We start from the raw sequence: 27483 nt of genomic DNA, 5'->3' as shown, positions 1-27483 counted from the left end.
AAAAATGACTGTATTACAATAACAATAATAGGAGCAATAATCGACAACGGGAATTTGTGGGAATTGTTATTATTTTAGTAATACTAATAAAAATTATTATTATTGTTGTTGTTGTTCTTGTTTAAAAAGCCTGTATGCCAATTACACTGCAAAAAAAGAATTTTTTTGTATTCCAGTACAAATTAAAAAAAATGCTTACATCAAGATATATTTATTTGAGAAGGAAAACGACATTTTAAATTTTTTTTTTTCTGAGGAGCTTTGCGTAAAATAATCAATATTATTGAATATTAGTATAATACCTTTGAAAATTTTATAATTGCATTTCAAATAATTGTTTTCCCTTTGAATTCACTTTATTTTTCTGAACACGTTGGCAATTTTTTTTTAAAGCAAAACTCTAGATTTGTCAGATAAAATCTTAATATTTTTTGTTTCTCAAGTAAATACTATTTGTACTTGAAAACAAGACAAAATACTCTATTAGCAGTGTAAAATATTGCATTAAATGTGACCTGGATGTGTTTTTGTGAGATTCGTCCTCATAGCTTAAAGTATTTCTACACACACACACACACACACACACACACACACACACTCTTCAGGAAATGAAAATCAAAGCTAATTCGAGTGAATGTAGATGTGAAATGCAGACCCTTTGGTTTTGTCTTCAGTGTTTTTCCAGGCGTTTAGCTCTTTGGATGAACAGATCGGTGTGTTTTTGACTGCGACTCGAGCCGGTAAGCAGCTTCTCTCCTCTCGCTGCCCTTCGGAATGATTTTCTCCTCTTAAAAACTGACCGTCACCTGATCACGCTTTGGTACAAGTGCTGGAGGTGGACGACATGTTGCCCGGACTCCCCTCGTCCAGCCATTTGTCCAGGCTGCGTCTGCGGGCGTTCATGAAGAAGTTGCTGACAGTGTTCAGTTCCAGACCCAGCTGCTGCGAGATGGTCAGCTGCATCTCTTTGGACGGACGTTTGTTCTCCTTAAAGATGGCCAGAAGTGTTCGCCGCTGCAGGTCTGTGAAAACCAGCCGCGATTTCTTTGGTGTATTGCTCCTGTCTTTGCTCGGGTCTTGCTCTTTTCTTTTGCACGCTTCGGGGGTTTCGTTTGTTAGAAAGGAGACACAAAAGACAGAGAAGAAACACGTCAGAATCAATCACACTTATATTCATGCATTTAGCACTTAAACAGTTAATGCAGGGTTCGAACCTACAACCTTTGGATTATCAGATTAGAATTACATAAAAGAGAAAATACCAAAAAACTGACAGAAAGGACAATTAGACCGTGTTATTTATGATTAGCACCATCAGTGTTATTTAGGGTTGCAAAGGGGTGGAAAACTTCCAAACATCCCCTGGAATATTCCAAAAAATCCTGGGAAAGTTTCCAAAATGTCTGGAATGTTTCCAAAATTTACTGGAAATGTTCCACCTTTTTGCAACCCTAGTGTTATTATAGTATTTATTAACATTTTGAAATAGCATTTATTTTGTACATTTTAAGTTTTAGTATTTTTTTAATGTGCTTTTGTTGTTTTTCTTTTTTTTTTCTATTTAGCTTTAATTTACTTTTATTTTAGTTTTAGTCTAGTAATTTTGTTATGTGCTTTTGTCATTTTTGTTAGTTTTTGTTTTTAAAAGTTATTTTATTTCACTTTTAGGCTTAGTAATTGTGATATGTGCTTTTGTAACTTTTGTTTATTTATTTTTTTATTTCTAGTTGAAATTAAATTTTATATCAGTTTCAGTAGCTATGTGCAAAAATGTGTCATTTTTGTTAGTTTTTTTATTCTATTTTTATTTTATTTCTATTTTTTAGTTTTATTTCTATTAAACTTTAATACATTTTTTCTCTGTTTTAATAATTTTGTTATTTGCTTTTGTCATTTTTATTATTTTTTTATATTTCTATTTAGCTTTAATTTTTTTATTTTAGTATTAATTTTGATATGTGCTTTTGTCATTTTTATTAGTTTTAATTTATTTTTTATTTCAGTTTTAGTAATTTTGTTATGTGTTTTTGTAATTTTAATTAATGTTTTGATTTTTAAATATTTATACTTGTTTACTTTTTTCAGTATTAGTAACTGTATGTGCATTTGTCGATTATTTCTAGCTTAAATTTACTTTTATTTCAGTTTTTGTTTTAGCAATGTTTGTTTTTAAACTTATTTTATTTCAGAGAGTTGCCAAAATATTTCAAATGTTTAAGGTTTTCATCTAAAATTCTTTTTTTTTTTTCAATTCAGTTAATAGTGTTCCACCTCCAAAAAGATTCTAGGTCAATCCTCACCTCCACATTAAAACCCATCAAATTACACAGACATTTTCTCTCAATAAAATGAAAAATTAAAAATTAAAAATAAATAAATAAATAAAAATAAAATAAAATATAAAATAAGTTTCATTAAAATCCCAAACAGAAAAATCCCAATACAATGTTTTGAACAGAATACTACTCCTACTTTTTCCATACTATGCAAGTCTTCTGTATGTGAAGTGCTCAGATGACCTGTTAATTTGCCAAAACATTTGCCACTTTACCTTCCATTTCCAGTGTGATAAATTAAACTGAAATAATACATGCTGTGTTCTTTCTTGACACATAATTTGATCACACTGCCAAAACAAACTTTTTTTTACACAAAACTGAATTAAAATGCAAAACAAACGATCTTAAATATAACGGATTTCTGAGATAATAAATGCATACCACTCATGTCATCATCTCTTATTGCATACTGTTTCACATGCTGTTTCTATAAATAATAGGCAGTATATAGTGCACAATAATAGTAAGTGCTCTGCTAGTATTTCATTTCAGACACAGACTCAATGGTAAATACACAAACCGTCCAGCAATTAAAACATGACTTATGTGTAGCATCTGGCTCTATAATTTGTGCTGCTTTATAATTTTGCAAAGCACTTCGTATACAGTATACCGAAAGAAGTCAATCAATTTAAAACAGCTTTGCTTACACTATATCTGTAGGATACAGTTCATCACGGCCTCGGGCAGAATTTCTTATTAATGTGTATGAAAGTGTTTCTACAGTTTTAATGATTGTGGATTTTGCTGACCTGTGTGTGAGCTTGTTGCTGATCTCGGTAAACGCCGCTAAAGCTGAAGCACTTCACATAGATTTCATGCAAAACACATCGAGAAGACTAGAAAACTATGATGAAAAACCATAAATATAACAGCAGACTGTCCAACTCACAACTCAGGTGTGTCTACAAATCATTCACCTTTAAAAAGACAAATATTTTTATCTTACAGTCCAACAAAAGTATTTATCACATCTGAATTAATTCAATACACCTCTAAAAATAGGTAAACCAACAGTAAGTAAACGAACATATAATCTAATGGGACATTTCATGCTATTTTACAGTAAAATACTTTTATAATTTACAGTGAAAAATCAGAAATTTCCTGTGTGATATTTTTTTCATAATTACGTTTCTTTTTAGTTTTTTATAATCATCTATGTACATTAGAGTTTTATGTTACATCTTGTGTTGTTAAATGTTTATTGCATTATTTTAGGGTTGTGTGTGTTACCATGATGGTGTTTTGTGCACCTTCTATATATTAATACGTTCATAAACTTGTCTTTTTCTCTCTTTTTTATTTATTAATTAATTAATTAATTTATTTATTTTGGTAGTTGTCAGTATATTATACAAGGTACTAAACACTTTACTTAATGTAAAATCTGTACTTAATTTTAGTATTTTAATTTACATTTTTTTATCATTTTTGTTATTTAAAAAATTTATTTCAATCCATAAAATCAAAAAATATTTATATTTATTTTTTTATTAAAATATTTTAAATATATATATTTTGTTTTAAATATATATATTTTTAAATGCATTTCTTTAAAAAATATTTAAAAACAATTTTTGTTATAAATGTAACATCTATTAAATTATTTTTTCATTTCTATTTCATCCAAAGATGAATGAAAATCCTGAATGCTCGACTATAATCACATCACTTCTGCCGCAAATCTGCACTGAAGAATCACATGCAGCAACTCAAAATACAAATCAACAGCACTAATAATGAACTAAAACATATTTTCATCTGCAAACAACAAACACTACTGTTGTTTTGTGCACCTTCTATATATTAATACGTTCATAAACTTGTCTTTTTCTCTCTTTTTTATTTATTAATTAATTAATTAATTTATTTATTTTGGTAGTTGTCAGTATATTATACAAGGTACTAAACACTTTACTTAATGTAAAATCTGTACTTAATTTTAGTATTTTAATTTACATTTTTTTATCATTTTTGTTATTTAAAAAATTTATTTCAATCCATAAAATCAAAAAATATTTATATTTATTTTTTTATTAAAATATTTTAAATATATATATTTTGTTTTAAATATATATATTTTTAAATGCATTTCTTTAAAAAATATTTAAAAACAATTTTTGTTATAAATGTAACATCTATTAAATTATTTTTTCATTTCTATTTCATCCAAAGATGAATGAAAATCCTGAATGCTCGACTATAATCACATCACTTCTGCCGCAAATCTGCACTGAAGAATCACATGCAGCAACTCAAAATACAAATCAACAGCACTAATAATGAACTAAAACATATTTTCATCTGCAAACAACAAACACTACTGTTTCTACCAGCACTACCCGTGTGTGTGTGTGTGTGTGTGTGTGTGTGTGTCAAGATTTGATTTGATTACTTCTCCGAATTAAGTATGCACAACTGAGCCGGGGCCAGATCAATAGAAATCAGGTTAAGAGCTCAATTGAGTACAAAACTATTATGTAAGAGGAAACGACGGTGTAAATAAAGGCAGACACACACACCAGTGTGGTTTTACACAGTGTGTGTGTGTTTTCATTTCTGCTGCATTCACACCCTCATTACCAGACGTGCTTTCTCTTTCACACACACACACACACACACACACACACACACACATGCAGTGCAGACCCATTTGTCATAAAATGTAGGCGGCAGCAGGCCAAGTGTAAAGAGTGTGAGAAAGCGCAGGTCTTGCACTCAGGCAGAAGAAGTTGCTGAGCTCTGCAGTCAGACGTCCAAGAGACTCGCGTGTGTAAAAACGACAAAGCCCTCGCCGGCCTCTATCACAGCGCGCTTAAACTAAATATTTGATAAAGACAAATGCACAGCAGTTTTCCATACTTTGCATGTATAATTGATGCAGAAACGCAGAAGTGAGTGTTTAGGGATCTGAAACTCAGACAGACATTCAGCGCTTTTATCCTCAACTTCCATTAACCCATTAATGCCCAGATTATTTGCAATGATTTGCACAAGCTTTCATAGTTCATCCTATATATACTGATGGACTAAACTTCTCATTATCTATATTTTTACATAAAAATTCCCTGAAAAAAATGTACACACACCCACAACCACACACATGTGTGTAAAAAATGTTTAGGGAATTTTTATGTAAAAATATAGATAATGAGTAGTTTAGTCCATCAGTCATCCCAGCTTGGAACAATATGTTCTAAGAACATTTCGCCAACATTCTTATTAAGTTATGAAAACATTGTTCTTTCTATGAACATCTGTTTTTTAAAATGTTGTTTGGAAACATTAAGGGAACATTCCATTTTATCATTTTGCAAACATTACAGAAACGTTACTTTTGAATGTTCTCTGAATGTTCTAAATAATGTTATTAAAGACCAGACAACTTTGAATGAACGTTCTATTAATGTTACTGGAAGAACATTGGTTTGTAATTTAAACAAGTAATAACGTTTACAAAAACATTAGATAAATGTCCAACTAAAACATTTCAGCAAAATAACATTCTTTAAATGATGTATAAATAACATTATTAAAAAACAAACAACTTTAAACAAATGTTACTTTGAATGTTCTGAAACAAGTAACAACTAAAAAATGTTACATGAATGTTCGACTAACACATTTCAGAAAATATGTTCGCTGAACAATGTATAAAATGTTATTAAAGAACAAATAACTTAAAACATTCTATTGAATGTTCTCTTAATGTTTTGTAACTAGTAGTAAGTAATAACATTTACAAAATGTTGGATGAACATCCAGCTTAAACGTTTCAGAAAAAACGTTCTGTGAACAATATATAAATAATGTTATTAAAGAACAAATAACTTTAAACAAATGCTCTGAAAACAACTAGTCATAACATTTAAAACACATTAAATAAATGTCCAACTGAAATGTTTCAGAAAATTAAATGTAATTCTATTTAATATACAGTATATTACTACAGTATTTGTTCCAAAGCCAGTTTACACACACAAATGTTAATTAGAGGCGTTTGCTTTAGTCAAGCATCACTATTGGTCATACTCATCCAACATTATTTGTGCATCAAAGAAAGCAAACATCTAATAAGACTAGATGCACTACCACCACAGATGACTTATTACAATTCGGACTAATTCATTTGTTATGCATTTAAATGTAATGATGAATTATTATAAAAATCATCTGTTGCCACAGAAGCACATCATCATCTAGACAATCACAGATGCATGTAATTTTGATGCTTAAGATATCAGCTTTCCTTCACACAGTCTTGTGTTGAAATCATCCGAGTCCAGCCCAGACACACAGCATTGTGATCAGCAGTAGATGGAGCTGTTCACCCATCAGACCCGCAGTAACACGAGCAGTGAGCGCCATTCCACTCAAAGCCTCCATTACTGATGCCCCTCGGTCAAAACATCAGCCTTTCCTCTGCAAAATGCACAAAATACAGTCTGTGTGCTTATTTTAAGCTCTGAGGTTTACTAAAAGTACATCATTTAGTTGCAGGGTCTCAGTCTCTGGCATTGTGTGCCATCATTTCTGCTGGTTAAATACCATTACAAGGCCCAAATTCCTAATAACTGCAGGATTAACAGAAGAATACACGTTTATTCTCATAAATAGAAAGCAATTTCGGAATGGAACATTGGAATTTAGTCAGAAAAATCCTGAAGGAATACATACAGGATTCGAGGAATTGGAATACATAATTTGTAACAAATCCTAAAGGATCCTATAATGGGATCAATAAGAATCCTATAAGAAGCAAATAAGATCCTACTGGATAAACTGAACCCTTTTTCTTCCGTAAAATCTTATTTAGGATTAGGATGCTTTAGGATAATGATACAAGGTTCTATTAGCAGTCAAACGATTCTCTAATTAATATAGGATTTCTATCCTTTAGGACTGGTTTCAAATTATGATGGAAAAGAATCCATAAGCATTCCCTTCAACTAGTATCCCAATGCTGTTTTCATTTTCAAAATTAATTCAGCTGAATTCAGGGAATATTTTCCCCAGCTAACAGGGAACGTTCTCAGAAGGTTCTGGAAAGGTTCTCTCAAAGTTATGAGCAAACGTTCCTCTTCTCAAACCGTTAGCACAAAAGCACTATTTATTATTATTTCTGAAGCATTTCAGTTGGATGTTCGACTAACATTTTTTTTTACATGTAACTAAAATGAGACACTCAGAACATTCAGAAATAACGTCTTCATAACTTAATGTGAACGTTAGCAAAACGTTCTTAGAACATATTTAATCATTTTCTTAAAATATTAGCACAAAAACATTTGAAAATTTTTTTCTGAAACATTTAAGATGGATGTTCAACTAATATTTTTTAAATGAAACTAATTTAATGCTTTGGTAACGTTAAGAGAACATTCAAAATGTAATGTTCCCATAAGGTTTGCAAAATGATAATTGAAACAATCCCTTATTGTTTCCATAATCAAGGGGGGAACAAAACATTTAAAAATTTAAAACATATATTTTGAATGTTCAGAGAACATTCAGAAAAAAAAAACATTGTCATAACTTAATAGGAACATCAGCAAAACACATCAGCACAAAAACATTACACATCATTCACTGATTTTTTTTCATGTTTCAGTTGGATGTTTGACTAATATCTTTTAAATATAACTAAATGTTATATTTCAAATATAATTTCAGAATATTCAAAAGTATCATTTCCATAATATTACAAAATAATAAAATGGAATGTTCCCTCAACGTTTGCATAACCAAGAAAAAAAAACAATTTTTAAACATTCAAAAAAATTGACATTTTGCACATTCACAAATAACGTTTTCGTAACAATGCTTACATTAACAAAACGTTCTTAAAACATATGTAATCATTTTCTCAAAATGTTAGCACAAACATTTGTTTTTCTGAAACTTTTTAGTTGGATGTTCAACTAACATTTTTAAATGTAATTAAATTCATTAATCGCATAATGTTTGCAAATAGTTAGAATGGAATTTTCGCCTAAATGTTCGCGTTATCAAAAAGATGTTTCTAACACGTTTGAAAGAGACGTTTTCAATGTTCAGAGAACATTTAGAAAAACATTTTCATACAATACATCATAAAAATCATTTTAAAAATATTTTTTATTTTTAAATTAATATTTTATATATATAAATATTTTTTTATTTTTTTAATTAATAATGTTTTTAAACGTTTTTGCTGGATGTTCAATTAACATTTTTTAAATGTAACTAGGCCTACTTGTTTCAGGAAGTTTAGAGAACATTCAAATGTAACATTCCCATAAAGTTTCCAGCTAATAGAATGGAATATGGAACATTGGTATAATCAAGAAAACACATTTTTAAAGAACGGGACATTTTAAGCATTCAGATGTAACGTTTTCATAATAACACTCTTCTTTATTGTTAGTTGTCTTTGTTGTGTACGAGGCAGCTGTACTTTCTCCTTTTGTTCTGTCTAGTAAAATAAAGGATCAATGTTTACTTCCTAAACCCAGCTCTCTTTATAAAACACGATCAGTAATGATGTTTTCACTTGTTCGCTGAAACCTCCCCATAACAGATGAGAGAAAATCACTCTTTTTTAATTCGGCTAGTGTTTCATACTCTCACAGTCGTGCGATCTCTGGTGCGAACGCTGGGCCGCTCAAATGCTTCCAATCTCAACATCAACCATTTTCTAAGCATACGCTCTTCTGGAAGTGAACTGAGTGAGTGTGAGTGAGTGTGTGTGTGTGTGTGTGTGTGTGTGTGTGTGTGTGTGTGTGTGTGTGTGTGTGTGTGTGTTAGAGCGAGAGGACTTGCTAAATGCATTATGCTGTAGTCTTGCACTTAGCTGTGTCATTCTGTGCATGTGCGGATATCCTTAATGTGGAGGCCGGACACCTCTCCGAGAGATGGAGGAGGGGAAGGAAAGAGAAACTGAGAGAGAGACAGAGTCATGTGTTCTCTGCAGTGGATCATCTTGCTTGAGCTAGAACTAAATACAGTTATTTTGTAAATAACTAAAATTATTTGTTCACATGAATCACATGCATAAAGATATCAAGTATGTGCATGTCTGAAATACTGCAGGATCTTTTCTGCAATAAATGTCTTTTTTATCAACTGGTGTTTTTTGGTGATTTTAGAACTGTTGTTTTATCATTTCAAATCATACCGTTAAGTATTTTGGTTATAAAGTGTGTTTGTGCAACTTTCTAAAAAAATAAACAACACTTGCTGTGATATTTGATATCTAATGCAATGATATTCCGACAATTTAAAGGCAATAGGGTAAACATTCTATCAAACACATAATACATACTTCCCCAGTTGATTAATCAGTACATTAAGACAATTGCTTTGTAGAACAAATTTCTGATACGTTTAAATATGCAAGTGAGGCCTTGTGTAATTAAAAATGCACTAATTTGCATGGAATTCCAGAAAAGTAATCTGAACATTGGATAAAGCCGGGTACAACATTCTTGTTTCATTTTGTTGATACATTAGAGGAGAAGGTTTTTATAGAGGGGATTTTGGATATCTCTTTTCATCACTCTGAAAATACTGTCAACAGTAAGAAAAAATACATTTTTGTAATGTTTTTCAGAATAAAATGTTTTTTTGGCAGTGGCAATAATCGCATGCCAATGTGCATTGGCTCGTTTAGTTTACACTCGAAGTAGATTGGTCTCTCTAAGCGAGATCCCAATTCGTCGGTCATCCGACGTGGCGTCGAGAGTGACCGACTGAAAGGGAACTCTAGGCCTTTAAAAGATATGGATTTTCGCCATGTTTTTAGGAATAAAATGTTATAGAAATCAGTGTGAATGATATACAAACAAACCCCTCAGTAAAAATCTTCAGACTATAGAGAGGAATAAAACGGCTAAGTTTGGTGCAAGTAAGCGCTGCTGAAGTGGAGAAAGAAACTCTAGGCCTTTAAATGATATGGATTTTCGCCATGTTTTTAGGAATAAAATGTTATAGAAATCAGTGTGAATGATATACAAACAAACCCCTCAGTAAAAATCTTCAGACTATAGAGAGGAATAAAACGGCTAAGTTTGGTGCATGAAGTGGAGAAAGAAACTCACAGTGTTTAATATATATTTGCATTTTACCATGTTTTTAGGAATAAAATGTAATACAAATCAGGGCGGATGATATATTAACAAACCCCTCAGTAAAAATCTTCAGAATATAGACAGAAATAAAACTGCTAAGTTTGGTGCCTGTAAGTTCTGCTGAAGTGGAGAAAAAACTTTTAACATATGTATTAAAATCGAAATCTTCAGATGCAAATAGGTAAAGTGTAATAAAATGAATTTTTTTGAAATGTGTATTTTGGATGTTTTCTTTCCAGTTGTCTGAAAGACATTTTATGGACGAAAAACAGCCCAAAATCTTGACCAATGCATGAAACAAAAACAGTGGTTTTGCCTGAAGTGTCCTTAAGTGAGACGCAAGTGCAGGGTCACTGTATCTCTTGATCTCCATAAGGAACAGAACAAATGTTCTCTGATCAAGTGAATAAAAGGTCAGAGTTCATCTGGGTCTCAAATGATGACATCAGCGGTTCAAAGGTTTGTTGCCAGACAGAAACATCAGCACACTGATAGAGCCAATCAGAACGTTCACAAACAGTGTGTTGAAACAATGCTGATGAGGTAACACTCGTCAACAACAAGCCAACGATCCAATCAGCTTCACAAACACACTGAATGCTTACAAATGCACAAAAGTGCCACAGGTAAATAAGCAACACTGATTATTTAGATAGGTATTTTTGTTATCCGTATCTTTGTTTGGCAAGAAGCAACCTGTCTTAAAAGTACACAAATCTTGATTGAATCACATCCTAAAATGAAAAATCTGTCATCCTTTATCCAACCTTTAGGCAGATCCAAACCCATTAGATTTTTCCATCCTTAAAAGATCAAAGTAGATATTCATGCAGCTTATTTCCATACACAGATTAAAAAAAATCTATTTAGTAGCTCCAATAATAACAAGAACACTAAATCATACCATTAATCCATACTATGGCATATGAATGTTTTTACAGTACTTCATGGCTTTCTGGAACTTGACAGATATGACTATATGAACTATGTGCAAAATAACTGCATAAAGATGCAGGATTTCTCTTTTTGCATTAAAATGAATATATTCCTGAAGTTTTTATTATTATTATTATTTTTATTATTATTATTATTATTTCTTTTTTTTGCAATGCCGAAGTCACGGGTTTCATTCCCAAGGAATGCGATGCAATTATCTGCCAAAAGCATAAACCTAAATGTACAAACCTAAAACCTACATTTAAAAAAATAACAGCAAACGGGTTTGGAATGACATGTAGGTGAATAAATGATGCCAGAATTCGTAATTTATTCCTCTAACAAAAGCTGTATTTAAAAGAACATAAGACCCAACTGTAAATAATGGTCATGTTTTATTACGTAAGCTCTTATCAGCTTCTAGAAAAGCAAACATGAACCTTTCTCTTTCCTCATAGCTGAAGTTAAAAGTTGCCTATTCTTTTTAGCAAGCCACAGCAAAGTAAGAGACACGATGGTGTATAAACTGAAGAAAAGTTAATTTACATCATTCATCTACAGACCACTAATATGAAAACCGCTGGAATGCAAGAATAAAACCCAAATAAAAATAAAAGCTGACAGACAAATGAATCCCCCACAGACTCGCTCTATAAAAACATGTTTTGGCTCGCTGTTCGTTTACTGACAGGAGCATCACGGGCCGTTTTGTGGGGCTGAGAGACCAAAAACTTTGCCCTTTGCTCAGACCGGTGCTGACGGCGATCCCCCAATCACAAGACACAGAGCCTGACACAGAGATAATCACATCACTTCACCTCAAAACTAAAAAACAACCTGCTGCATGAACGCACGCTTCAGAGATCTGTGCTGGAAGATATACGTGAGGAGGAAAACACATACTGTGAGACGCACAAGTCAGAAACATCTGGGATTTAAACATGGAAATACAGTTTTAGAATTTTGAACATTTTAAAACAAAGCAGTTCTGACATAAAATGAAGCTTTTTTCCCCAAGTGTTTTCAACTTTTCATTAAAAATTAATATGCTGGTATCATTTGCAATGACAAATGTTGAAATAATTTAAGAATTTAGAAGCATTTTCAGACTTTTAGACCCCACTATAGAATTTATCTGCTTAAATATGATTTGACTGATTGCAACATGACTACATGAAGTATGTGGCAAAAAAATACTTTTTTAAATTATCTTACCTGTTCAGAGAGCTATAGATGAGTAAAACACATACATTATAGATAAAAAAATACATTATAGATATAAAAACATGAAACCATAGAATATTAATGTGTCTCTGGAATATACAAGTGAAACACAGATGCGTAACAGTTGAAGTTTCAGTACTAAATTAACATGATTTAATTTAAATTAATCTAATTTAATATCTAAAATATTAAAGAAAGCCATCGTAACACTTTACAATAAGGTCTCACAGTGAGCAATCATCTTTAACAACATCTATTACTCTTTTTTAATGTTAGTTAATACATTTTTTTTTGTTCACGTTAGTTCAGATTTTTTAGAAAGTATCTGTAAATGTTGAAATTAAGTGCTATAGAAGTATTGTTAATTATTAGCTCATGTTAACTAATGAAACCTTATTGTAAAGCGTTACTGCATAATCTTAATGATACAACAGGCAATGCTGTTTTTTCATAAAATAATGTTAGGACATCTTCCATGAGATTGGATTAGTCTGCTTTCTGAATCAAAAGCAGCTTGACCACAATAACAAGAGTATCTGATAAACCAGTCGGGCCCAATCATATTTCTGCCGGGATTATTTCACTCTCTTGGCCCGTGTTACACACTTACTGGGTTGAGAAGAGAATCTCATCACTAAAAGGTCCCTCAAAGCACCACAAAGCCATTATAATTATCAGACGCCGTCCTCTCTGGAGCCGCGAGGCGCGTCGCATCGCATCGCCCCGGTCTTTGTGTGAAGGTCACCGGGCGCATCCTTTTAAACATCCTCTGGAAAACATCTACACTTGGTTATGCGTTGATTTCGCGTCTCATCCAGGCGGCTTCATCAGCTTTAATGATCCTTTTAAACAAGCACAGCTCAGAATAGCCCGCCAGGAGTCTTTTTAGCACGGAGTCAGTCGGCTTGCTGGGAACGTTCTTCCAGCGTCAGCTTTACTGGAACAAGTCTGGATCGGGTTCCAGATCAATGCGAACTGGGTGCACACGTTTATGTTATTGTTGCCAGCATTAATGCCCTTTTAATCTTTAAGAGATTACCCGCATCGATCCGCCGTCATTCAGCAACACATATTTGTTTGAGAAAGTGACATAACTAACACACATTACTGAACGACAGGACGGAAATAAATAGCAGTGCTGGCCTGGGATTTTGATCTCTTTGTCCTGCCTGGTTCTGCCCTTTGAGTAGTCCAGATAACAACACATTGACAGCATGATGCCCGATTGGCCCAGCATTAAAAATCTTTGTTTTGCATCTTTGCTTTCACTTTATATTCAAATCTTACAAATTCATTCATCCGACACAACCTCATTGTGACAGTATACATATTCCAACTAGATATTCTAACTAGTCACTTGCCGATATATCGGCCAGGTCATTTGGAGTCTACTAAGCACTACAAAACTGAAAATGTGCAATTGCTATTTATAGCAATTAATGCTATAATTCATATTATGCCATAAAAATTTATAATCTCATAGTGGTTTACACTGTTAAAATACTATTATCGGTTAGCATGTACATCAGCGTTTATCAGCCAGCCTCGTCTGTAGATATCGGTATTGCATTTGCCATTAAAGAACACATATCGGTCAACCATATAATATACAGTGGTGCCCACATTTCTAAGACCACATTGAAAAGTCAGGATTTTTTCATGCGATTATGGAAATAAATAATAATTTACAGTGGCGTCCAAATGTCTCAGACCACATCAAATATTTGGGATTTTTGTCATGCAAACTTGAAAATAAATAAAAAAAATGTGACCAACTATCTGAGACCACATTGAAAATGTAAATTTTTTTCCCATGCAAATGCATAAATAATGATATACAGTAGTGTTCAGATGTCTGAAACCACCATTAAAATCTGGGATCTGGAAATAAACAATAATTTACAGTGACATCCAAATGTTTGAGACCACATTTTTGGAATTAAATAATCATTTACAATGGTGTCCAATTATTTGAGACCAAATTGAAAATCTGGGATTTTTTCATGCAAACCTGTAAATAAATAGTTTTTGGATATTTAAGAAAAAATGCAAATGATGTGAAAATAAATAAATATTTAAGTCGTTGCAACATTAGGATCAAATGTCAGTAAAGGAGTGTCACTGATCATGTGACTCTTTGTATAGATGGTCAGATTTCCTGAAGATGCTCTTTTATGATGGAGAACATGATCATCAAGTTTTGTTGTTCCAATGCACTAATGCAACTAAATTTTCGTTTCAACTTTCACTCAAATTGGTATTCTGTTAATATACTTTATAAATAAACATTTTGTATTAAATGACAAAAATGCAAGTGCTCTCAGACTTTCAGATATTTCATATCTTCCCTGTCTGTCTTCAATTGGAAAGCGAAATAGTCATTTGCAGAAGCCCAAATCAGGAGAGACGTTTCTCCGAATGCAGTCTGGCATGGGTTGGAGGTATATTTATCCATCTCCAGCGCTCTTATTTACGGGCCGGGACCCCGAGTTTCTCCAGCACTGGCTCTTTTTCAATCTCCTCTGTCCTGACTCGTATAACAGCGCTTGTCCCCTTTGATCATTTACTTAATAAAGTTGTTTGTCCGTGGCGGATGGCACAGGCCGAGGTTTGTCTCGATAACTGATTGCCTGCGCACACATATATACATATATATATACACATACATATATATATATATATATATACATATACATATATATTAAAATTGCTTAAAATTCACTGTTCTCTTTGGTGATTTTTTGACCCCACTGTAGGCCTATATGAAATTTGAATATATAAATCAGTTATCATCTGTTCAGCATTATGAATTTACAAATTTCATTCAAAAATAAAGGTTCTTTTTTGGAATTATGGTTCCATGATGAACCTCTACATCACTGGAATCTTTCCATTCCGGGGTCTTTAAAGTGGAAAAAGGTTCTTTAGAATTTTAAAATGTTCTTCACACTATTTGAAATGGTTCCTTGAGGAACCAAAAACAGTTCTTCTATGGCATCGCTTTGAAAACCCCCTGTGAAACCTTCATTTTTAAGAGTGTAGCTCTGAGTCAACATTTACATGCATGAAATTCAAGCATGAAAACAAAGCGGCCAGCAATTCTCTCTGGGTCAGACATTTCTGATGTCATGACGTGCAACTCCTCTAACAGCCTATTTTTGCTTCATTATTTGCGTCTTCTCTCCTCCAAAACGCCTTTGATTTGACTAAATTAATAGTGCAAAGACAGGCTCGTTTTCTCCTGTGAGATCAGGCACCTGCACCGCTATGCTTAAAGAAGACCAATAAGTCATGAAATAGCTATGTACCTTCAAGTATGAGTATATAATGGGGTTCAAAAATCCTTTTTTTTTCTTACATTTTCTACATTTTCTAAATAACATTTGACTTTAATGACAAGTTGGACTCTAAAAGTGCAAAACCTGAAGATCATGATTTAAGATCAAACAACATCTTCAATCAAAGCAAGAAAATCTGACCGTCTGTACAAAGAGTCACGTGAACTACTTTTTGTTTGAAATTTTCCACAAAACTTTGTTTATTTGCAGTTTAAATATTGTTAAATATTGTACATATATGTATATATATATATATATATATATTGAAATGGTTCCTTGAGGAACCAAAAACAGTTCTTCTATGGCATCGCTTTGAAAACCCCCTGTGAAACCTTCATTTTTAAGAGTGTAGCTCTGAGTCAACATTTACATGCATGAAATTCAAGCATGAAAACAAAGCGGCCAGCAATTCTCTCTGGGTCAGACATTTCTGATGTCATGACGTGCAACTCCTCTAACAGCCTATTTTTGCTTCATTATTTGCGTCTTCTCTCCTCCAAAACGCCGAACAAAAGGCAGGTGCCGGGCTGCACATCTCTGCCTGTTTAACCCAAGACAAGGTGACGTTTTGTGCGTTGAGCTGAGGGTCACGCAGAGATTTCTATCAATAATTCATCGAGCCGCTGCAGCCTCTGTTCTTCTTTTCAATTCCCCTGCAGATCACATAATACCTTCCCCCCAACCCAAAGCCATCTGTGAGACCAGAGCCCTGCAGGGAAACAGCATTAAAGCACCTACGCCAACATCTCAAAGCACAGTTCTGCTTAAAATTGCATTCTTGATGAAAGAAAATGCATTTGTTTGCTTGACAAAACAATCGCCTTCTGTGGCCGTTCACATAGTGCATTTCATTAGCTGAATGCATCATATGCAAAGAATCAATGATGACATGTTTTGACAAAGATGCTCATGTTTTGGTATGTGATTTAACAGCTCAAACACACACTCCTTCTCCGAACCTTTTATTGACACTTAAATGCATTGTTCTTTAAGCGAAAGATGCACAGTTTGTGTGTTTTTCTCAGCTGAAGTTAATGCACAGGCTCGCACACTTGTGTTGCACAATGCATGAGGCATCAGAGATGTCCATTATTTCAGTGAGTAATTGTGCATCACCCTACAAATTAAAAATCAATGCGCACCATGCTTTTATTTTAATGCACTGATAGGATGCTCTTCAACAACACGACACCGTCTCTGACACCTCGCACGCCAAACTACAAAATTCAAGTCTTGCTTTTTCTTCATCCGAACAAAGGAAAAGGGGTCCTGCACCGCCCATCGCTAGAGGGGGCAACACGCCTGATGTAGAAGGGCAGGAGGGGAATAACAGTCCAGTAATTACCAACACATCCCTATTCAGCACCTCTCTGAAAGCTTTTCTTTGACTGAGGGAGAGAGAGAAAAGAGACCGAAGCGGCTCTTCCAAAGCATGCACTTGCAACATTTCAAAAGTAAATAAAGAACGGAAAAACTAAAAACGCTGGCTGAGCGATACATTGTTTCACTTAGGACGTTTGAAATAAAAGAAAAGCGCCGCGCGTCTGCTCATCAGTAAAACGTTTTACGCAATAAATGCTCGCGCCAAAGACTAAAAATCGCCACAGAAGATGTTCAAAAGCAGATACCTTGTCTTACCTGCAAGCCGAAGGGCCGACATCCTCTGAAACTCGGGCTCCTGTAACCACTTCCACATGCGGCGAAAGGTTTCGCGGCCGGACTTGAGTTTACTCCAGGGTTTGGGGTTCCGCAGCAGGTCGGAGAGCGTGCCCTGCGAGCGGCACAGCACCCGCTGCGCGAAGATGGCCTGCGGGATGCTGTAGCGCTTGAGCTCGGCCGTGATGCGCTGCGCCACTTCCTTGGTGTTGATCTCTTCCAGCTGACCCGAGCCGGAGCCCTGCGCTCCGAACAGCTCAGAATCACATTTTAGCTTTGACAGTGAAACCAGGGGATTAATAAAGATGATCGGATGCTATTTAAATCCATTTAGTTTAGTTTAGTTTACATGCAAAACAATTCTTGTTTTCTGTGAGATTTTTGATATGCATCTGATTGCTGTTTGCAATATTAAACTGATAAATACTCTAATGTTTGTACTTTAAAAAAACCCAATAATGTAGACTATAAAGACTTATAGTAGCAAAACGCAGCCCAAGCCGTTGCCCAGAGGGGACAAACTCTGCCCCATCCCGCTCATGTCTTTGTGGTAGGGGCTGTAGAGGTTGTTCATGGCTGGTAGAGTCCTCTCGTCCCGCATGAGGGTGAAGCTGCCGCTCACGTTCCCAGAGAAACGCTGGTGGTGATGGTGGTGATGGTGCGGATGGTGGAATTTGTCGGACACGGTGGAAATCGGCGGCAGGGGCTGCAGAGGAGTCAGGGTGGTGTAGGTGCCGCTCATCCCGGATGGGGAGGTGTCGCAGGGCATGCTCATGGCGTGATGGAGCGGCAGCGAAAGCTCGGGACGGTACTCTCCTCCTGCGCCGCCGCCGCCGTCCAGAATCGAAGCCATACTGGAGACCATCGCGGAGCGCGACGGCGCCACGGTCAGATCCTGGTGTATCCGCAAGGAAGCCCCCGGATTGCGGTTGTGATGGGGGCTGTGGCTGCTCATCAAGTCCTGCTCATGGCTTAGGCTGCCAATGTCCATTGTCATCTCTGGGTTCATGGCGTACGCATCCAAATCCTTGGCCAGGCATCGATAGGCGTTATATGCAGTCTTCATTCAGTCCATTGATTTATGTCCAGCTTTGTGCCAGGGATGGGTTTCTCTCCGTATTTGTTTTTCTTTTTCCCCCTCTCTCTCTCTCTCTCTCTCTCTCCTAAGGCCTCTCGGGTTTTTCCTCCTTTTTTAATAAATAAAAAACACCGATCTCTATCAGACGGGCCAGTGCTGATTTCTCCCCTTCAGAAAACATGTTTACACACACACACACACACACACACACACACACACACTCTGAAGGCAGTAGGTTTGAGTCTGTTGTTCGGATCTTGTCGTGCATGAAATGCTTTAACAGGTGCTCAGAGATGATTATTTTTTTAATTCTCTAATTAAGTTCGACTGACGTCACGAAGTTTCACAGGCGTGTAAATCTGTCTGTACAACTCAACTCATATCTCGCATGACAATAATGTTCTGAATAATGTAACAGATTAGTGAGAGATTTGTGTTTAGAATGCGGCATTAATTCATACAATTTTCGCGTTTTTTTGTTTTTAACGTGAAAAATCAGACTGAAATTAGTCATGCATAATTTTAAAACTCACATACGATGATCATTTACTCCCTATTTTAATTCTAAATGACTTAAAATTCTGTAGCATTGACAAAAGGGTCATGATTTCTTTTGATGAGCAATTTCAAAACAAACACTCATGGCGGTTAGTGAACCTTAAATAGTTGAACAATTACATTTGAAACTATTTAAATTATTTTGAAGATTTAATGTAAGCTTATAAAGGGTTTAGAAACACCACACGACGTTAATATCTGACATAACATTACCTTTTGGCCGTGGTTTTATTCGTCCTGACGTTCACACGACATGAGTACCCTGTTTAATTGTTGTTGTTTTTGTCACGTGATGAAATAAAGTTGTTCACTTAATTTTGTTGTTCGAATATTGACATCGCTTTGCGACAAAATATGTATGGTCATTCTTTGGGAGTGAAGATTTCAGGTTTAATGCTCTGTTAAACGCATTTTACATTGAGATTTGTGGGGGATTTTAAGGTCGCAGTTTTGAAACGCTGAGCGAAAGGTCACAGGAGATCAGGTGACCCGTGACATTTGACCTCTCAGAATAACCTGATCACTAGAACAAGGATGTCAAACAATGCGAGGAAAAAGAAAGGGGGCTAAAATTAAAGAATTCAACTACAATTATTTAAATGATAACCAAAATGGACTAAGATTGCGGTTGTGATGGGGGCTGTGGCTGCTCATCAAGTCCTGCTCATGGCTTAGGCTGCCAATGTCCATTGTCATCTCTGGGTTCATGGCGTACGCATCCAAATCCTTGGCCAGGCATCGATAGGCGTTATATGCAGTCTTCATTCAGTCCATTGATTTATGTCCAGCTTTGTGCCAGGGATGGGTTTCTCTCCGTATTTGTTTTTCTTTTTCCCCCTCTCTCTCTCTCTCTCTCTCTCTCCTAAGGCCTCTCGGGTTTTTCCTCCTTTTTTAATAAATAAAAAACACCGATCTCTATCAGACGGGCCAGTGCTGATTTCTCCCCATGTCCGAGCCCTCTACTCCTCCTGCGTCTTCTGTTTGGGCAGCTGGAGGTGTTTGGGGTGGGCTTGCTCCGCGCGCACCCGACCCTGCTGAAAGGGGAGGAGTTTTGGCCTTGATTGACGCGCCGGCGGCCCAATCGCGTTCCTCGCCAGCGCGCCTCTGGCCAATCGCTGACGCTTCCACGAAGCCGTTCGGAGTCGCTGGCGTTGCATCTGGAATCGCGCGTCAGACGGGCGCTTCGCTGTCATTGCAAACGCATCGTTTATCCGGTTCATCCTCTACGAAACAACACAAAAATATAATCACATGAACAGGTCTATTCAAAATCCTGCAATGTAACTTTCCACTCTCAGGAAAAAAGCTGTTAGGGGGGTAAAAGGCACATCTTTGTGCCATATTTACCCCCAAAGGGCACATATTAGTACCTTAAAATTACATTTTAGTACGTGTACACATTAGTACTTTTTGAAAAAAAGAGAAATTCTAGCTATATCTTTATTTTGTGCATCGTCGTGCAAATTACTGAATTTTTTTTTCCTGTTTTTACTTCGATGGATCAATATCTATCTATCTATCTATCTATCCATCCATCCATAATGCGAGGAAAAAGAAAGGGGGCTAAAATTAAAGAATTCAACTACAATTATTTAAATGATAACCAAAATGGACTAAACAAATGTGATAAAAAAAAACAAAAACATTTTATTTTTATGTTGTATGCTATGTATGTGTAGCCCAAAACAAAAATGCATGGTCCCTAAACCAGTGTTAAACGATCAATATCTATCTATCTATCTATCTATCCATCCATCCATCCATCCATCCATCCATCCATCCATCCATCTGATTTCATCCATTGAATTTAAACACTGAACACTTGCACATAAATGATGTCTTTTTCCCCCTTGTTTTCTGCGAGTTAACCATTAATTGAACTCTTCCTCATTACATGCGTTGCATTTACAAGATTAATTATGCATATTAATTTTGGGCTCTGTAAATATAAACGCACACACTGTAAACTTGTAAAATTTTGCCAGGGTTGTTTTAAGGCTTTATTCTGTTTCCAAACACAATTTTACACCGCGTTAAATTCTAATGTCTAAAAAAGAATCAGAATTTGCAGTGCATGACTTCTAGATATACAAAAGAAGTGTACTTTTTACATTTTAGTAAGCTCTGCATGTTTGTTTTAAACCTCAAATCATAACCTTCTCGCGTTAGAGTTTCTCAGTCTAAATCGATCATCAGTAACTTATTTTACGCGCATTATGGTCTGATCCCGGCTTGCAGTGATTCAGAAGGAACAGATTTCTCGAATGCCGGTTGCTATTTTGTTTGGAGGATGCGCAGATGTTGCTTTTGTTTAAAGCGACTGTAATTAAGGATGAGCGACCCAAAAAAAAATGCATGGTCCCTAAACCAGTGTTAAACTGAGGTCTGCGTGATCGTGCAGAGACGGTTTGTTGAGTGTCTCTGATGATCATATTGATTGTTTTGAGTGTTCAGGGTTAATTAATAACTGCTCTTGCTTTGCATGTGTGAGCAGTTTAACATGGAAGTGCTTTAATGATCGTGTTTTCTCTAGAAGAACGCTTCAGTGTGGTCTCTGTTGCAGATTTCTCCATGATATCTTCATCGTGTCTCGTTCTCTGTTGCTGAAAGGCTGTATTTTGCTTGCTGTGTTTCAGGGGCCGTGACCTTTAACCCTTGACACGTTCACCTCATTGTGTCCGTGAAAGAGACGAGCAAACACGCGTGGACGACGCCTCTGAAACCCTCCTCTTATATGTATAAAACCAAATAAATGGAATATAATAGAAATCTGTGTGTAATGCACGTAAACACTATACAGTAATCTAAAATATTTGAGGTATTTCTGTAAAAATACTTTGTTTAGCTTCTGAGTTTTGACATTTTCTATGGTTTTCATAATTAAAATGTACTAAATACAATAGAATAAAAATAAGACAGCATTATAAAGCCTTGCTGTAACTAATAAGTCATATGGGGAGGGGATATTATTATAAAAAATTGAACATTTAATTGAACATATGGACTAAATGAAAATAATGGGGGAGGGGTGCTAATACAAAACAAAACAACATATTCCATATATGTATATTTTTATTAAATTTAATAGATATATGACAACAATCAACAATGCATATACAAAACACTGTTGAAAACTTACATTTGGAAATATTTGCATTATTTTGACATTTAACATGATTGCAATTAATCTCACTACAAAAATAAAACTAAATAAAAATAAGACTTTAAAGCCTTGCTGTAACTAATAAGACAAATAATAAAACATAAATATAAAACATAACCAATAATCCAAGATGGACTAAATAAAAATAATGAAAAAAATTGAAAAATAAAATTTCATTAGTGTGTGTGTGTGAACTGTATATATATATATATATAACAAAAATTAATTGTTCTTCAATTTAAATTATGCATTTTTGTCGTGTGTGTGTGTGTGTGTGTGTGAGAGAGAGTGTGTGTGTGTGTGTGTGTGTGTGTGTGTGAGTGAGAGAGAGTGTGTGTGTGTGAGTAAGTGAGTGAGTGAGTGAGTGTGTGTGTGTGTGAGTGAGTGTGTGTGTGTATTGATTATCTGAAGCTGGTTTGCATTTCTATCTTTTGCTCAGAACCACAGAAACCGTGTTCTGTACAATCATGTTTATGTCACTGCTGATGAACATCAGACTGTCTGAGATGACAAACCAAACCATATTCATTTACTGAATAATCCCAGAGCCCAGAATTTTTTATTAGAAATAGAAGTTTCTAATAAACAAAAATCTGATTTTGTTCCATGCAACCAGCAGACGACTCTCATTATTCAGATTTTTTCACTTATAAGAATAATGTGTTTTATAAAATCCTTTCCATTGCACATATCTTACAGCAAAAGCCGATAGGCCTATATGCTCTAGTTATGTTTGATATTATTATAAATATTATTATATCACCATTAGTTTACAGGCTTTGGTTTTAAGTTTAAAAACATCATGAATCATAAAAGAAGAAACTGTGCAAAATCTTCAGGAGCAGAGAAAGAAAGGCAAATGTGCTGCTTTTCCTTTTCCTCCCCAAATTGATTTTCAATGAATCACCAACACTAGAAACACAAAACGGCAGAAATGTGCAGCGCACAAATTAAATTATACTAAACAAAGTGTCCGCTTTAACACAAGACTTAGACAAAGAAGCTGTACTGTACTGTCTGTCTGTCTGCAGCTCTGTGGTGAAACGAAGAGAAAAGACTGATTTATTGAGAATATTGATATGAGAATATTTTCTGATTTATGGAGTGATAAAAAGATGAATCCAAAACCCCCTCCAGAAAAACCTTTAACTCTAATATGACAACACAATTAAATGAACCTGGCTTTATTCAATGTTTAGATTTCTGTTCTGGAAAAATGGGCAAATTAGTGCATGTTTAATTAGACAATGCCTCATTTGCATGCTTAAACATAACATTTCAGAAAAATTCTAATACAAAAAGTGTTTGCTATTCTTAATGCAATCAATTAACTGGGGAAGTATGGTGTTGTCTATTAGTTAACATTTTACCCTACTCACTTTTAGAGTCTTCAGAGTAACCAAATACAGTTATATCAAATACCTTTTTTTACTCTAAAATTTATATGATATCACAAAGTAAATTTGAATTTTGAATTTTATTAAAAATTATTTTAAAATGTTATTTACATTTTTTGTTGAATTACTTCAGTTCTAAAAAATGCAATTCATTTTAATACAATATAGTAACATTTAATATTGGCCCACGGCCCTGAATCAAACTTGATTTTTGGCACTTCGTACTAAAAAGTGTGGACACCGCTGATCTAAAGAGACAAAGCTGATGGGCTGTTACATCATTCGGTTTAAACTTTGACCCCTCTTTTTAGGAACAAAGGTCAAAGGTCAAAGAAGACACGCGAGCGAAGCGCTCTGACAGCAGGACACATAAAACAAACTAACTTTAACATAAACAACAACATGTGTGTATTTATATTTAACATAAAAAAAACAATGTATGTATATTTAGACAGAAAAAAACTGGTGAATATATTAGTTTTTTGTCCTTTGTGTTGCTGTATTTTAATAGCAACGCAGTTTTATGTATAGTGCACGATAGGATATGCCATTAATGCATTAGCATATAAAAAAGGATGTTTTTTCTCTAACAGTGATCAATGTTTTCTCTTCCTCCGCATATGGATTATCAATAACATATCGCTCGTGTTGTTCTTCTTGATTGACGTTTGTGTTTTAAATCATGCTCAGAAGGACGTTTCTACTTAAACATCGTCACGTGACGTTATTTAATGGTGAAGTATTGAACTTTCCCCACAGATTTCACCATATAACCTGATTTATGATAACTGTAAACAAAACACGGCTGAAATGACTGCTTAAGGAATATTTCTGACGGCCATTAGACTGTCAGTCGCAGCATCCGCAGATAAATCTGTGCTGGACAGCAAACTCATAATGTTCAAAAAATGTAATTTGTAAAACTATAATAACTGGCACATGTGAGACATGTTTGATGTCTGAAACGGACGTTTATTTGTTTGTTCGCTCTGAGACATCACCATCTCTGTTTATAATAAAACTGATCACACATTAAAAGAAGAAGAAGATAACATTCGCACACTCAGTGTTCACTTCTCTACTCTTAATTAGTTTCGCTTAAAAGTCACTGAAATTAATCTTGTGAAAGTCGAGATCTGCTGCGCCTTGTCTTACAATCGAAACACATTCAGAAGACGGAAACAAAGACAGATACAATCAAAAGAAGTCGGTGTTATCAAAAGAACTGCATTCGACTTTCAAAAAGAGCCAAGAACCATTCTCTGGGAGAAGAGCTCGATATCACTGAGGGAAATCATATCCAGATGATGTCTGTACGGTAATGAAAGAGTGAAGAAAATAGTGAAGAAGTGTCTAAAACATGAACACATCAATGAAAAAAATGAATAAAATGCAGAAAATGTCTATACGGTAGGTTGTTTTTATACAGTTACTTCTCATGGGCTGCATTTATTTGATCAAAAATACAGCAAATACTGTAAAAATTGTGAAATATTATTACTATTTAAAACAGCTGTTTTCTATGTGAATATCTGTTAAACTGTAATTTATTTCTGTGATGCGCAGCTGAATTTTCAGCATCATTACTCCAGTCTTCAGTGTCACATGATCTTCAGAAATCATTCTAAGATGCTGATTTGCTGCTCAACAAACATTTCTGATTATTATTAATGTTGAAAACAGTTGCGCTGCACAATATTTTTGTGGAAACCGTGATACATTTTATTTTTTAGGATTCACAAATAATTAGAAAGTTCAAAAGAACAATATTTATTTAAAATGGAAATCTTTCGTAACATTATAAATGTCTTTACTGTCACTTTGGATCAACTTAACGCATCCTTGATGAATAAAAGTATTAATTTCTGACCTCAAACTTTATATATGATATATACATATCCCAAAATATCAAAACATTACATTGTAGCAACAAAATCTGGCATGATAATATTAGTGTGAGCAATAATATCACAATTAAGTTAAGATGTGAACACTTTTAAAGTGTTTTGCATACTTTTAAAACACTTTTACAAACAAAACAAAAACTCCTTGCATCAGAAAAAGAAATCTTGAGACGTCGTTCAGACGTCGCCTGACAGACTTTTGTGTGTGATGCTCTTTGGTAAATGTCATTATGTTGGACAGACTGTTTTTTGGGTGTTAAAGGCTTTTAACATTCGTTTGCTTTTCGCAAAAACAAGACGATTTTAGATGTGTATACAGTATATGCATCGTACATTGAAAATAAAATGACTCCACAACATTACTGTCAGTGATAGACACATGAGCGTAATCAAACTGACACACGGGTTCAGAGAAACTTTGTAGACGTTCAGTGTTTTGCAAATGGATCCTCAGTAATATGATCAGGCCAGAACTGTCTCGGCCAATCACATTGCTTGTTAATCATCTCAGCCAATCAATTTGTTTGTTAATCCGCTTGGTCATGCAGAAACAAATTTGCATGTGGAAACCATTTTATCAAATCACTGTCAGACTAAATAACCACACGCTTGGCCAATATAATGTAGAATTTATGCTGGATAACTATAAAACATTAAACGCATATACAAATGATGATTATTAAGATGCTTCTGCTGCATTTCATTAAATGATGTTTCATATAAAAACAGTTTTGTCACTGCATTCGGTTCAGTCTTACCTATACGGCAAAAAAAAAAATTTTTCTGGCTAAAATATATTTTAAATATATGCTGTAAACAGTGAAGCTCAATTAAATATATTTTAGAAATTTAAAATATATCTTCTTTCAACCTTCATATCCCAAAATATTTCAAAATGTATTTCAGTGGCAGGAAAATACATTTCCAGTCTTACAGTAACCTACATTTAGGTTTTATTCATTATTAATTTTTATGTGACATATGTGAATGTTTTCTTGGATTGAAATATATGGAGGGCGAAATATATTTTTAAAATGCTTTAAAAATATATTTATATTTTTAAAATATATCTTCAAAAAAATGGGCAAAAAAATTTATTGGTAAAAAACATATTTAGGTAATAAATATATTTTGAAACATATTTGAACAAATATATTTTTGACCATTTTTTTTTTTTTTAACATATTTTGAAATATATTTAAAAATATATATAAAAAAATTTTTTTTTGCCGTATGGGTTCAGAAAAGCCAGAAACAAACAACACTAGCATAATCTTTAGCAATACATATGCGTTTATATTATCATCTATAAAACAAATTCTGTATATTAAAAAGAGAGGAATAAATGTTAAAGAAGACGTGACACCTGGTTTTCAGCACACACAGAAATATTAAACATTCATGAAGACATGAACTGACATCATTCATAATCATAAACGATATTATATGTAAAGTAAACATTGGTATTTCTGCAGCTCTCACGAGCCAATCACAGCCTCTCCTTGAGAAAGCCCCGCCCAGTGGCTTCACACTGGTGCAATCTGATTGATTGACACAGGCTGTGTCCAATTAAACGCTTTGATTAGACTTAACTGTGTCTATATAATAATTCAACAACATAACCTACTAATCCATGCAGAATATAAGCGCCATCCTTGCCCGACTATTTACAAAACTAGACTTTCTGAAGAAAATGTGCGTGGTGTTTGATTGTGTTGTGGGTCGTTGGCAGGGTGTTTCTAAGCGGTTGCTAGGGTGTCGTCGTTGGTTGCTAGGTGG

The 27483-nt window shown here is 34.5% G+C and overlaps 1 pseudogene; it reads right to left on the bottom strand.

Moving 5' to 3' along the window:
* Positions 1-490: 490 nt before the first annotated feature.
* On the bottom strand, positions 491-20256 carry LOC107653389 (one cut domain family member 2-like; annotated as a pseudogene).
* Positions 20257-27483: the final 7227 nt, after the last annotated feature.

This window comes from Sinocyclocheilus anshuiensis, unplaced genomic scaffold (genome assembly GCF_001515605.1).
Source record: "Sinocyclocheilus anshuiensis isolate Anshui unplaced genomic scaffold, SAMN03320099.WGS_v1.1 scaffold1151, whole genome shotgun sequence".
Classification (NCBI taxonomy): Eukaryota; Metazoa; Chordata; class Actinopteri; order Cypriniformes; family Cyprinidae; genus Sinocyclocheilus; species Sinocyclocheilus anshuiensis.
Note: the sequence above shows the minus strand (reverse complement) of the source record. Positions and strands in the feature narration are given on the sequence as shown.